Consider the following 11458-nt stretch of genomic DNA (forward strand, 5'->3'; position numbering starts at 1 on the left):
TAAAGGGTTAAAAAAAAAACCTTACATTAAAACTAACGTTTGGGATGGGCGCGGTGCCTCACGCCTGTAATCCCAGCACTTTGGGAGGCGGAGGCGGGCGGATCACGAGGTCAGGAGAGCGAGACCATCCTGGCTAACGGCGAAACCCCGTCTCTACTAAAAATACAAAAAAAAAAAAAAAAATAGCCGAGCGTGGTGGCGGGCGCCTGTAGTCCCAGCTCCTCGGGAGGCTGAGTCAGGAGAATGGCGTGAACCCGGGAGGCGGAGCTTGCGGTGAGCCGAGATCGCGCCATTGCACTCCAGCCTGGGCGACAGAGGGAGACTCCATCTCAAAAAAAACAAAAACAAAAACAAAAACAAACAAACAAAAAAAACTAACGTTTCTTTGGGTGTAAAGTTCTATGAATTTTCACATATGTAAGGATACGTGTAGTAACCACTGTAACCAGGATACGGAAGAGCCCTGTCCCACCCTGAAACTCCTTGTGCTGCCATTCTCTTCTGTACTTCATTTGCTTTATAGTCACTCCCTCCGACACCTGGATCCCTGGCAAGGACTGATCTGCTCTTGGAACCTAGTTTTCTCTTTTTAGAAATGGTGTATAAATGGAATCATACAGTATGATGTAACCTTTTGTGACTGGCTCCTCAAAAGCGTAATGCTTTTGTGATTCATCCATATTGACGAAGAGTCAAACTGTAAAATATTTAGAAGTTTATTCTGAGCCAAATATGAGTGAGGAGGCCAAGGTACTGTCTGAAGAGGTCCTAAGAACATGTATCCAAGGTGGTTGGGTTACAGCTTGATTTTACACGTTTTGGGAAGACTTAAGACATCAGTCAATACATGTAAAGTGTACACTGGTTCTGTCAGGAAAGGCGGGACAACTCCAAGCGGTGCTTACAGGTCATAGGCGGATTCAGCGATTTTCTGATTGGCAATTGGCTATCTGAAGACCAGGTTCATAGAAAGGAGTGTCTGGGTTAAGATAAGGGGTTGTGGAGACCAAGATTCTTAGGATGTCTCATAGTGACTGGCTTTAGATGGCAAAAATTTCCTATTTAAACCTTTAAAAGGTGCTAGATTCTCTGGCCGGGCGCAGTAGCTCACGTCTGTAATCCCAGCACTTTGGGAGGCTGAGGCAGTAGGATTGCCTGAGCACAGGAGTTGAAGACCAGCCTGGGCAACATGGCGAAACCCCGTCTCTACAGAAAATACAAGATTTTGCCCGCACAGTGGCAAAGACGTTAATCTCAGCTATTTGGGAGGCAGAGGTGGGAGGATTACTTGAGCCTGGGAGGCGAAGGTTGCAGTGAGCCCAGATTGTGCTGACACTACAGCCTGGGTGACAGAGGAAGACAGAGGGAGACTCTGTCTCAAAAAAATAAAATAAAATTATATATATATATATATATATATATATATATATATATATATATATATAGTTTGTTTGTTTGTTGGGTTTTTCCAGACGGAGTCTTGCTCTGTTGCCTAGGCTGGAGTAGAGTGGTGTGATCTCGGCTCACTGCAACCTCCGCCTCCCAGGTTCAAGCGATTTTCCTGCCTCAGCCTCCCGAGTAGTTGGGATTACAGGTATGTGCCACCACGTTGGGCTAATTTTTGTATTCTTAGTAGAGATGGGGTTTCACCATGTTGGCCAGGCTGGTCTTCAACTCTTGACCTCGTGATCCACCTACCTCGACCTCCCAAAGTGCTGGGATTACAGGCATGAGCCACTGTGCCTGGCCCTATATTTTCATATAAATATATAATATATACTGCAGAGAAGCATATTTGGGGATAAAATATTTTGATTTCCTTCTTTGTCATGCAATGTTATGCCAGAGTCAGGTTGGAAACTAAGCTGTTATATAGGGTTAAATAAAACCCTTCTGGTGAGATTTTTATGGTTTGTAGGGCGTGACTCCCTATGTCCCTTAGTTAGAAATTTGGACAAGAAAGGAAAAAAGGTCACAATTTAGTTGGTATCCGTATCATTGTGTGTGAAAACAGTTTATTTTATTTATTTTTATTGTTATTTTTTTGAGACAGAGTCTTGCTCTGTTGCCCAGGCTAGAGTGCAGTGGCTCGATCTTGGCTCACTGCAACCTCCGCCTCCCAGGTTCAAATGAGTCTCCTGTTTCAGCCTCCCGAGTAGCTGGGGCTACAGGTGCATCCCACCACACCCAGCTAATTTTTATATTTCTACTAGAGACAGGGTTTCACCATATTGGTCAGGCTGTTCTCCAACTCCTGACCTCAAGTGATCCACCCACCTCGGCCTCCCAAAGCGCTGGGATTACAGGCATGAGCCACTGCGCCTGGCCTACAACAGTTTTATTTTAATTGCTGATAGTATTCCATGTTATGATATACTGAAGAGTATTTATCCATTGAAGGATATTTGTATTTTTTCCGTTTTATTATTTTTTATACTTATTTATTTATTTATTTATTTTTTGAGATGGAGTTTTGCTCTTGTTGCCCAGTCTGGAGTGCAATGGAGCAATCTCAGCTCACCGCAACCTCCGCCTCCCAGGTTCAAGCGATTCTCCTGCCTCAGCCTCCCTAGTAACTGGGATTACAGGCATGTGCCACCACGCCTGGCTATTTTGTATTTTTGGTAGAGATGGGGTTTCTCCATGTTGGTCAGGCTGGTCTCGAACTCCCAACCTCAGGTGATCCGCCCGCCTCAGCCTCCCAAAGTGCTGAGATTACAGGCATGAGCCACCGCACCCGGCCTATTTATTTATTTTTGAGATGGAGTCTCACTCTTTTGCCCAGGCTGGAGTGCAGTGGCACGATCTCAGCTCACTGCAACCTCCACCTCTGGGGTTCAAGCGATTCCCCCACCTCAGCCTCCCGAGTAGGTGGGATTACAGGTGCACACCACCCCACCTGGCTGATTTTTGTATTTTTAGTAGAGAAGGGGTTTCACCATGTTGGCCAGGCTGGTTTCAAACTCCTAACCTCAAGTGATCCGCCTGCCTTGGCCTCCCAAAGTGCTGGGATGACAGGAATGAGCAACTGTGCCCAGCCTTTTCCAAGTTTTGGAATTCTGAACAGAGCTGCTATAAACATTTGCATACAGGTTTTTGTGCGAAGATAAATTTTTATTTCTTTAAGGTAGATACCCAGGAGTGGGACTGCTGAGTCATGGTAAATATGTATATTTAATTTTACAAGGAACTAGCAAACCATTTTTAAGAGTGACTGTACTATTATGTGTTCCCCTTGTGAACACATGAGAGTTCAGTTGGCCCACGTTCTTTATTTGGTATTTTTAGCATTTTTAAAAACTGTTAGACATTCTAATCAATGGTGTTGTTACTGAAACACCAGGGGTTTGGTCTAGGTGCTGCTGTTTGTGGCTCAGAAAGCCAATCATGACAACAACAAGTGTTGCCAACGAAGAAGGCTTTAATTGGGTGTTACTGCTGAGGAGATGGGAGATGGGAGATCAGTCTCAAATCCATCTCCCTGACAGGCTAAAATGAGCGGCTTCTATTGCTGGGAGGAAATGTAACCATATGTGGAAAAACATGAATTGGTTAGGGGTAAGGAAGAGGGGTTGGTCAACAGGAAGCAGGTGGTGGGTTAGGCAATCATGATGGGTGAGGGGTCTAACTTTCATTGTCCAAATTCAGTGATCCTGTGAGTTTCAACTGGTTAATACTATCTGGGAGGCCTGATGGTTGGTTTCCTGAGAAAGGAACTCAGATAAGACAAATGTAACTGTCTCAAGTTTTAAGACTAAAAGGATCAGTTACTGTGTTTATTCAAAGAAACCATAAACATCAGTTCTATAGGGCAATTGGGTCTGTTTCAGTGTAGGGGTATCTCAATGTAGTTTTTATTTGCATTTCCCTAGTTGCTAATGATACAAAAAATTCTTATTACGTGCTAAATTGCCAACTTTTAGTTAAGTTTTTGTTCTTGCTCCTTGTCCATTTTTAAATTGCATTTTTCTCAGGTTGATAAATATGGACTTTTTATTAAGGAAAGATTTTACTATGGGCAATTCTTTTAACATATTAGAACAGGCTGGGTGTGGTGGCTCACACCTGTAATCCCAGCAATTTGGGAGGCAGAGGCTGATGGATCACGAAATCAGGAGATAGAGACAATCCTGGCCAATACGGTGAAACCCCATCTCTACTACAAATACAGAAATTAGCTGGGTGTGGTGGCGGACGCCTGTAGTCCCAGCTACTCGGGAGGCTGAGGCAGGAGAATTGCTTAAACTTTGGAGGCGTAGGTTGCAGTAAGCCAAGATCGGGCCACTGCACTCCAGCCTGGGCAACAAGAGCGAGACTGCCTCAAAAACAAAACAAAACAAACAAAAAACATACGCAGAACAATGTAATAAGCCCCAGCCATAATCCAGCTTTGGAAACATTTAAAAATATATATTTTATTTAGCATTTCTATTGAATTTGAAGTAGCGGGGAGGGTTTCCTGTTTTAGCTTAGTCTATTATCCTAGTGGAAAATTCTTTGCTTTTGACACTTTTAAACAGTTTTAGACATTTTAAATATGTTCACACCTTCTTTAATAGCTACGCAGCATACCAATTTACCACAATTTATTCATCCAGTCCTCTACTAGACATTTTGTTTAGAGTCAAATTTTAGTTTATAGTCAAAAAGCATCAAGTATTGCTTTTGATGAATCTTACATTTGCAAATATATTTATAGAATATGTTCCTAGAAAAATATTGCTTGATCAAAAGGTCTACTTATTTATAATCGATACACTACTAAGTTGCTCAGAAGAGGTTATATCAATTTATTACTCCACCGACTTCCTTATATTCTCTCTCTCTTTTTTTTTTTTTTGAGACAGAGTTTTGCTCTGTCCCCCAAGCTGTAGTGCAATGCCGTGATCTTGGCTCACTGCAACCTCCACCTCCCAGGTTCAACTGATTCTCCTGCCTCAGCCTCCCGAGTAGCTGAGATTACAGGCATGTGCCACCCATGCCCTGCTAATTTTGTATTTTTAGTAGATATGGGGTTTCTCCATGTTTGTCAGGCTGGTCTCGAACTCCTGACCTCATGTGATCTGCCCACTTCAGCCTCCCAAAGCACTGGGAATACAGGCGTGAGCCACCCCACCCGGCCCAGAGAACAGCTTTCTCTCTTTCGAGAGAGAGAGGCACCCGTATGGAACCTCCAGACCTCAGTGGAGTGCACCGGATTTTATAGGCAGGCTTGAGGAGGCAGTGTCTGATTTACCAGGGGCCCAAAGATGGGTTGGACCAGGTGGGACGTCTACATAGCATGAGAGGAAGCTGGCCACCCACCCTAATCTTCTTAATGCAAATGAGCTTTCCACTGGGCCAGTGCCATGTTGTGTGCTCCCTACTGCACAAGTGGTTGGAAAGAAAAACAGAAGATGGAGCTGCCATTTTAAACACACCTAGTCTCTGGTAGCCTTTTCCGATTGACACAACTGCCAGCATTCACCTGTGCAAGTTTCCGCTTGCTTGTGTATGTCTGCAGCTCATTTTTACAGGCTCCTTGTTAGAAAGTAAAATGATTTTGGGGCTGCTTTTTATTAAAAGGAAAGCTTTACCGAGGACTTCCTTACCCTCACTATCTGCCTAAATAATTTCTTTTTAACTCCTATATCAGCGGTGAGGAAAACCAGAGGTCACTCTGATTGCCATCTTGGTTTTGGTAGGTTTTAGGCTGGCTTCTTTAGTGCAAGCTGTTTTATCAGTAAGGCTTTTTTTTTTTTTTTTTTTTGATAGAGTTTTACCCTGTAGCCCAGGGTGGAGTGCAGTGGCACAATCTTGGATCACTGCAACTTCCGCCTCATTGGTTCAGGCGATTCTCCTGCTTTAGCCTTCCAAGTAGCTGGGATTATAGGCTTGCCACCACACCCAGATAACTTTTGTATTTTTAGTAGAGATAGGGTTTCACCATGTTGGCTAGGCTGGTCTCGAACTCCAGGGCTCAAGTGATCTGCCCACCCCAGCCTCCCAAAGTGCTGGGATTATAGGCATGAGCCACTGTGCCAGGCCATCAGCATGGTCTTTATGACCTGTATGTTGTGCTGACTTCCTGTCTCTTCCTGTGATTTAGAATGCCTTAACCATCTGGGAATGCAGCCCAGCCTCATTTTACCCAGCCCCTATTCAAGATGAAGTTGCTACAGTTCAAAGGCTTTTGACAAAGTGATCTGCCTGCCCCAGCTTCCCAAAGTTCTGGGATTACAGGGGTGAGCCACTGCACCTGGCTTTTGGTTATTTTTGTGTTTTTAAAATATATATATATATATATGTATATATATATTTGTTTTTTGTGACCTTCAGATTTTTTTTTGTTTGTTTTTTTGAGATGGAGTTTTGCCCTTGTGCAGGCTGGAGTACAATGGTATGATCTCGGCTCACCGCAACCTCTGCCTCCCAGGTTCAAGCGATTCTCCTGCCTCAGCCTCCCGAGTAGCTGGGATTACAGGCATGTGCCACTGTGCCCGGCTAATTTTGTATTTTTAATAGAGACGGAGTTTCTCCATGTTGGTCAGGCTGATCTCGAACTCCTGACCTCAGGTGATCTGCCCGCCTTGGCTTCCCAAAGTGCTGGGATTACAGGCGTGAGCCACCGCGCTCAGCCATGCTGTTTTTGTCTTTTTTTTTTTTTTTTGAGACGGAGTTTCGCTCTTGTTGCCCAGGGTGGGGTGCAATGGTGTGATCTCAGCTCACTGCAACCTCTGCCTCCCAGGTTCAAGCAATTCTTCTGCCTCAGCCTCCCAAGTAGCTGGGATTACAGGCACCCACCACCATGCCCAGCTAATTTTTTTTTTTTGTATTTTCAGTAGAGACGGGGTTTCACCATGTTGGCCAGACTGGTCTTGAACTCCTGACATCAGGTAATCCACCCCCCGCCCCCGGCCTCCCAAAGTGCTGGGATTACAGGTGTGAGCCACCACGCTCAGCCCGTTTTTGTCTTTTTGATATGAGATCTCATTCTGTTGCCCAGGCTGGAGTGCAGTGGTGTGATCATAGCTCACTGCAGCCTCCACCTTCTTGGCTCAAGATGCTCCCACCTCAGCCTTTCAAAGTTTGGGGACTACAGGTGTGAGCCACAGCATCCCATCCATTATATTCTTAATGATCTTTCTGTACAACTTAAAGTTTATTTTTTCAACTCTGAGTACTTTTAAAGATATATTAACTAGACATTAGATAATAGGTAAAAGAGTAACACCTAATCATTTATTATTTATTTAGAGATGGAGTCTCACTCTGTTGCCCAGGCTGGTTTTTTTTCCTTCAGCACTTTTATTTTTATGTTTTTGGACAGAGTCTGGCTCTGTCGCCCAGGCGGGAATGCAGCGGCGCAATCTTGGCTCACCGCAACCTCTGCCTCCCTGGTTCAAGCAATTCTCATGCCTCAGCCTCCCAAGCAGCTGGGACTACAGGCACACACCACCACGCCCAGCTAATTTTTGTATTTTTAGTAGAGAAGGGGTTTCATCATGTTGGCCAGGCTGGTCTGGAATCCCTGGGCTCAGGTGACCTGCCCAGCTCGGCCTCCCAAAATGCTGGGATTACCACCTGACCTCATTTATTATGTTAAAGGCTGTTAGAGATAATGCTGATTGCAATAACCACATTAACAAAGCCTAGTTGAAGAAGGCAGGCATTTGAAAGTGGTTTATTTTCTTATTCAGTTTTGACAGTTCTTAATTTATTCTGAATGTAAGTCCTTTGTTGGATATATGATTAGTAAATATTTTATCCTGGCCAACACGGTGAAACCCCGTCTCTACTAAAAATACCAAAAAATTAGCCGGGCGTCGTGGCAGGTGCCCGTAGTCCCAGCTACTTAGTAGGCTGAGGCAGGAGAATGGCATGAACCTGGGAGGTGGAGCTTGCAGTGAGCCGAGATCACGCCACTGCACTCCAGCCTGGGTGACAGAGCGAGACTCCGTCTCAAAAAAAAAAAAAAAAAAAGAAAGAAAGAAAAAAAGAAAGCTTTAATTTTAAGTGGGAGCTAAGCTATGAGGACGCAAAGTCATAAGAATGATATAGTGGACTATGGGGACTTGGGAAGACTGGGAGCGGGGGTGAGGGATAGAAGACTACACATTGGATGCTGCTGCGTACACTGCTTGAGTGATAGATGCACCAAATCCCAGAAATCACACCTGGAGAACTTATCCATGTCGCTAAACACTACCTGTTCCCCAAAAACTATTGGAATAATAATAATAGTCCGGGTGCGGTAGCTCACACCTGTAATCCCAGCACTTTGGGAGGCTGAAGCAGACAGATCACTTGAGGTAAGCAATAGTTGAAGATCGGCCTGGCCAATATGGTGAATCCCAGTCTCCACTAAAAATTCAAAAATTAGCTGGGCATGGTGGTGCACGCCTGTAGTCCCAGCTACTCAGGAGGCTGAGCATGAGAATCACTTGACCCCAGGAGGCGGACGTTGCAGTGAGCCAAGATCATGCCATTGCACTCCAGCCTGGGAGACGGAGACTACGTCTCCAAAAACTAATAACAATAATAATAATAATAAAGCTTTAATTTTGATTAAGTCCAATTTGTACTTTGTTGCTTTTTGTGGATTGGGCTTTTGGTGTCATGTGTAAGAACTCTGCCTAATTCAAGGTCATAAAGATTTGTTTTTGTTCTAGAAGTTTCCTTGTTTTATGTTTTAAATTTATTTATTTATTTTTATATGTTTATTTATATTCCCCTATTTAAAGCTTTTAATTTAAAAGTAAAATTTAATGTCAAAAATGCAAACTTGGGGAGGGCGTAAAAATCACACTCAAGGCTGCCACCTCACACTTAGAGGGTTGCAGAGCGGCCAGGCAGAGGCGCTCCTCACTTCCCAGACTGTGAGGCGGCCGAGCAGAGGCACTCCTCACTTTTTAGACAGTGCAGCTGCCAGGCAGAGGTGCGCCTCACTTCCCAGACGGGTTGGCGGCCGGGCAGAGGTGCTCCTCACTTCCCAGTTTAAATTTATATCTATGATCTGTTTTTATTTACTTTGTGTAAAAAGTGTAAGAGTTGGGTTCAGGTTCATTTTTTTGCATATAAAAGTCTAATAGTTGAGACACAATTTGTTGAAAAACTTTTTCTATCTTCATTTAAGTGCTTTTTTTTTTTTTTTTGAGATGGAGTCTTACACTGTCACCCAGGTTGGAGTGCAGTGGCATGATCTAGGCTCACTGCAACCTCTGCCTCCTGGGTTCAAGGGATTCTCCTGTCTCAGCCTCCCATGTAGCTGGGATTACAGGCGCCCGCCACCACACCCAGCTAATTTTTTAATATTTTTAGTAGAGACGGGATTTCACTGTGTTGGCCAGGCTGGTCTCGATCTCCTGACCTCGTGATCCACCTGCCTTGGCCTCCCAAAATGCTGCGATTACAGGCGTGAGCCACCGCGCTGGGCCTTTTTTTTTTTTTTTTTTTTTTTTTTGAGACTGAGTTTTGCTCTTGTGGCCCAGGATGGAGTGCAATGGCATGGTCTGGGCTCACCACAACCTTCACTTTCTGGGTTCAAGTGATTCTCTTGCCTCAGCCTCCCAAGTAGCTGGGATTACAGGCACCCACCAGCATGCCTGGCTTATTTTTGTATTTTTAGTAGAGACGGGGTTTCACCATGTTAGCCAAGCTGGTCTTGAACTCCTGACCTCAGGTGATCCTCCCACCTCAGCCTCCCAAAGTGCTGGGATTACAGGTGTGAGCCACCATGCCTGGCCCATTGAATTGCTCTTAAACCTCTGTAAAAAGTCAGTCGTCCAAATTTGTGTGGGTTTATTTTTAGATTCTTGTTTTATTGAGCCATGTGTCTATCCCTTCCCCAATATGACATGCTCATGATTACTGTAGCTTTGGAGGAGTGTTGAGAGTAGACATCCTTGCCTTTCTCAATCTGAGGGGAAGCCATTTAGTCTCACTATTGAGTATGACGTTAACTGCATACTTTTCTTTTAACACAGAGTCTTGCTCTTTCCTGCAGGCTGGAGTGCAGTGGCGTGATCTTGGCTCACTGCAACCTCTGCCTCCCTGGTTCAAGCAATTCTCCTGCCTCAGCCTCCTGAGTAGCTGGGATAACATGCGTGCACCACCATGTCTGGCTAATTTTTGTATTTTTAGTAGAGACGGGTTTTCACCATATTGGTCAGGCTGGTCTTGAACTCCTGACCTCGTGATCCACCTGCCTTGGCCTCCCAAAGTGTTGGGATTACAGGCGTGAGCCACTGTGCCTGGCATGTAGATACTTTTTATCATGTTGTGCTAATTCCCTTTCATCCCTAGTTTTGTGAGAGTTTTTCTTGTGAGTAAATGTGAATATTTGTTTTGTCAAATCATTTTTCTGCATTTATGGGCAAGCACAATCACTTACATGTATTTAGTTGTGAAAAACTGGAACCTAAACGTATAAATAAGTCGGAAGCATCCATAAGATGAAATATGTAGACATTAAATTTATGTTTTCGAAAAATATTTGGCTGGGCGCAGTGGCTCACGCCTGCAATCCCAGCACTTTGGAAGGCCGAGGCGGGCGGATCACCTGAGGTCGGGAGTTCAAGACCACCCTGACCAATATAGAGAAACCCCATCTCTACTAAAAATACAAAAAATTAGTTGCGCATGGTGGCGCAGGCCTGTGATCCCAGCTACTCGGGAGGCTGAGGCAGGAGAATAGCTTGAACCCGGGAGGCAGAGGTTGTGATGAGCTGAGATCAGGCCATTGCACTCCAGCCTAGGCAATAAGAGCGAAACTCTGTCTCAAAAAAAAAAAAAAGAAAAAAAAAAGAAAAAAATGTAATGCTGTGCAAGATATTCAAGTATATTAAATAACAAAGGCAGGTTTCAAAACAGTATTTATGGCTGGGTGCAGTGGCTCACGCCTGTAATTCCAGCACTTTGGGAGGCCGAGGTGGGTGGATCACCTGAGGTCAGGAGTTCGAGACCAGCCTGGACAACATGGCGAAATACCATCTCTACTAAAAATACAAAAATTATCTGGGCGTGGTGGTGCACACCTGTATCCAGCTACTCTCAGGAAGCTAAGGCAGGAGAATCGCTACAATCCAGGAGGCAGAGGTTGCAATGAGCCGAGATCGTGCCACTGCACTCCAGCCTGGGTGACACAGTGAAACTCCATCTCAAAAACAAAACAAAACAAATCAAAAAACAGTATTTACAGTTTCAACTGTATTAAGAAAATAAATAAATATTGTGTGTGTGTATACATATATATATATTTATATAAAAGAAGCTCACAAAGAACCAAAATGCTTCGAGTGATTGGATTGTATGATTATATGTGGCCTTTGTCTTTATACATCCCTGTATATTTCAAATATTCTGCAAAGCACAGAAAAATAATAATAAATGTGCTCACTGCAGCCTCAACCTCTGGGGTTCAATTGATCCTCTCATCTCAGCCTCCTGAGTAGCTGGGACTACAGGTGCATGCCACTAT

Source organism: Pan paniscus, chromosome 6 (assembly GCF_029289425.2).
Source record: "Pan paniscus chromosome 6, NHGRI_mPanPan1-v2.0_pri, whole genome shotgun sequence".
NCBI lineage: Eukaryota > Metazoa > Chordata > Mammalia > Primates > Hominidae > Pan > Pan paniscus.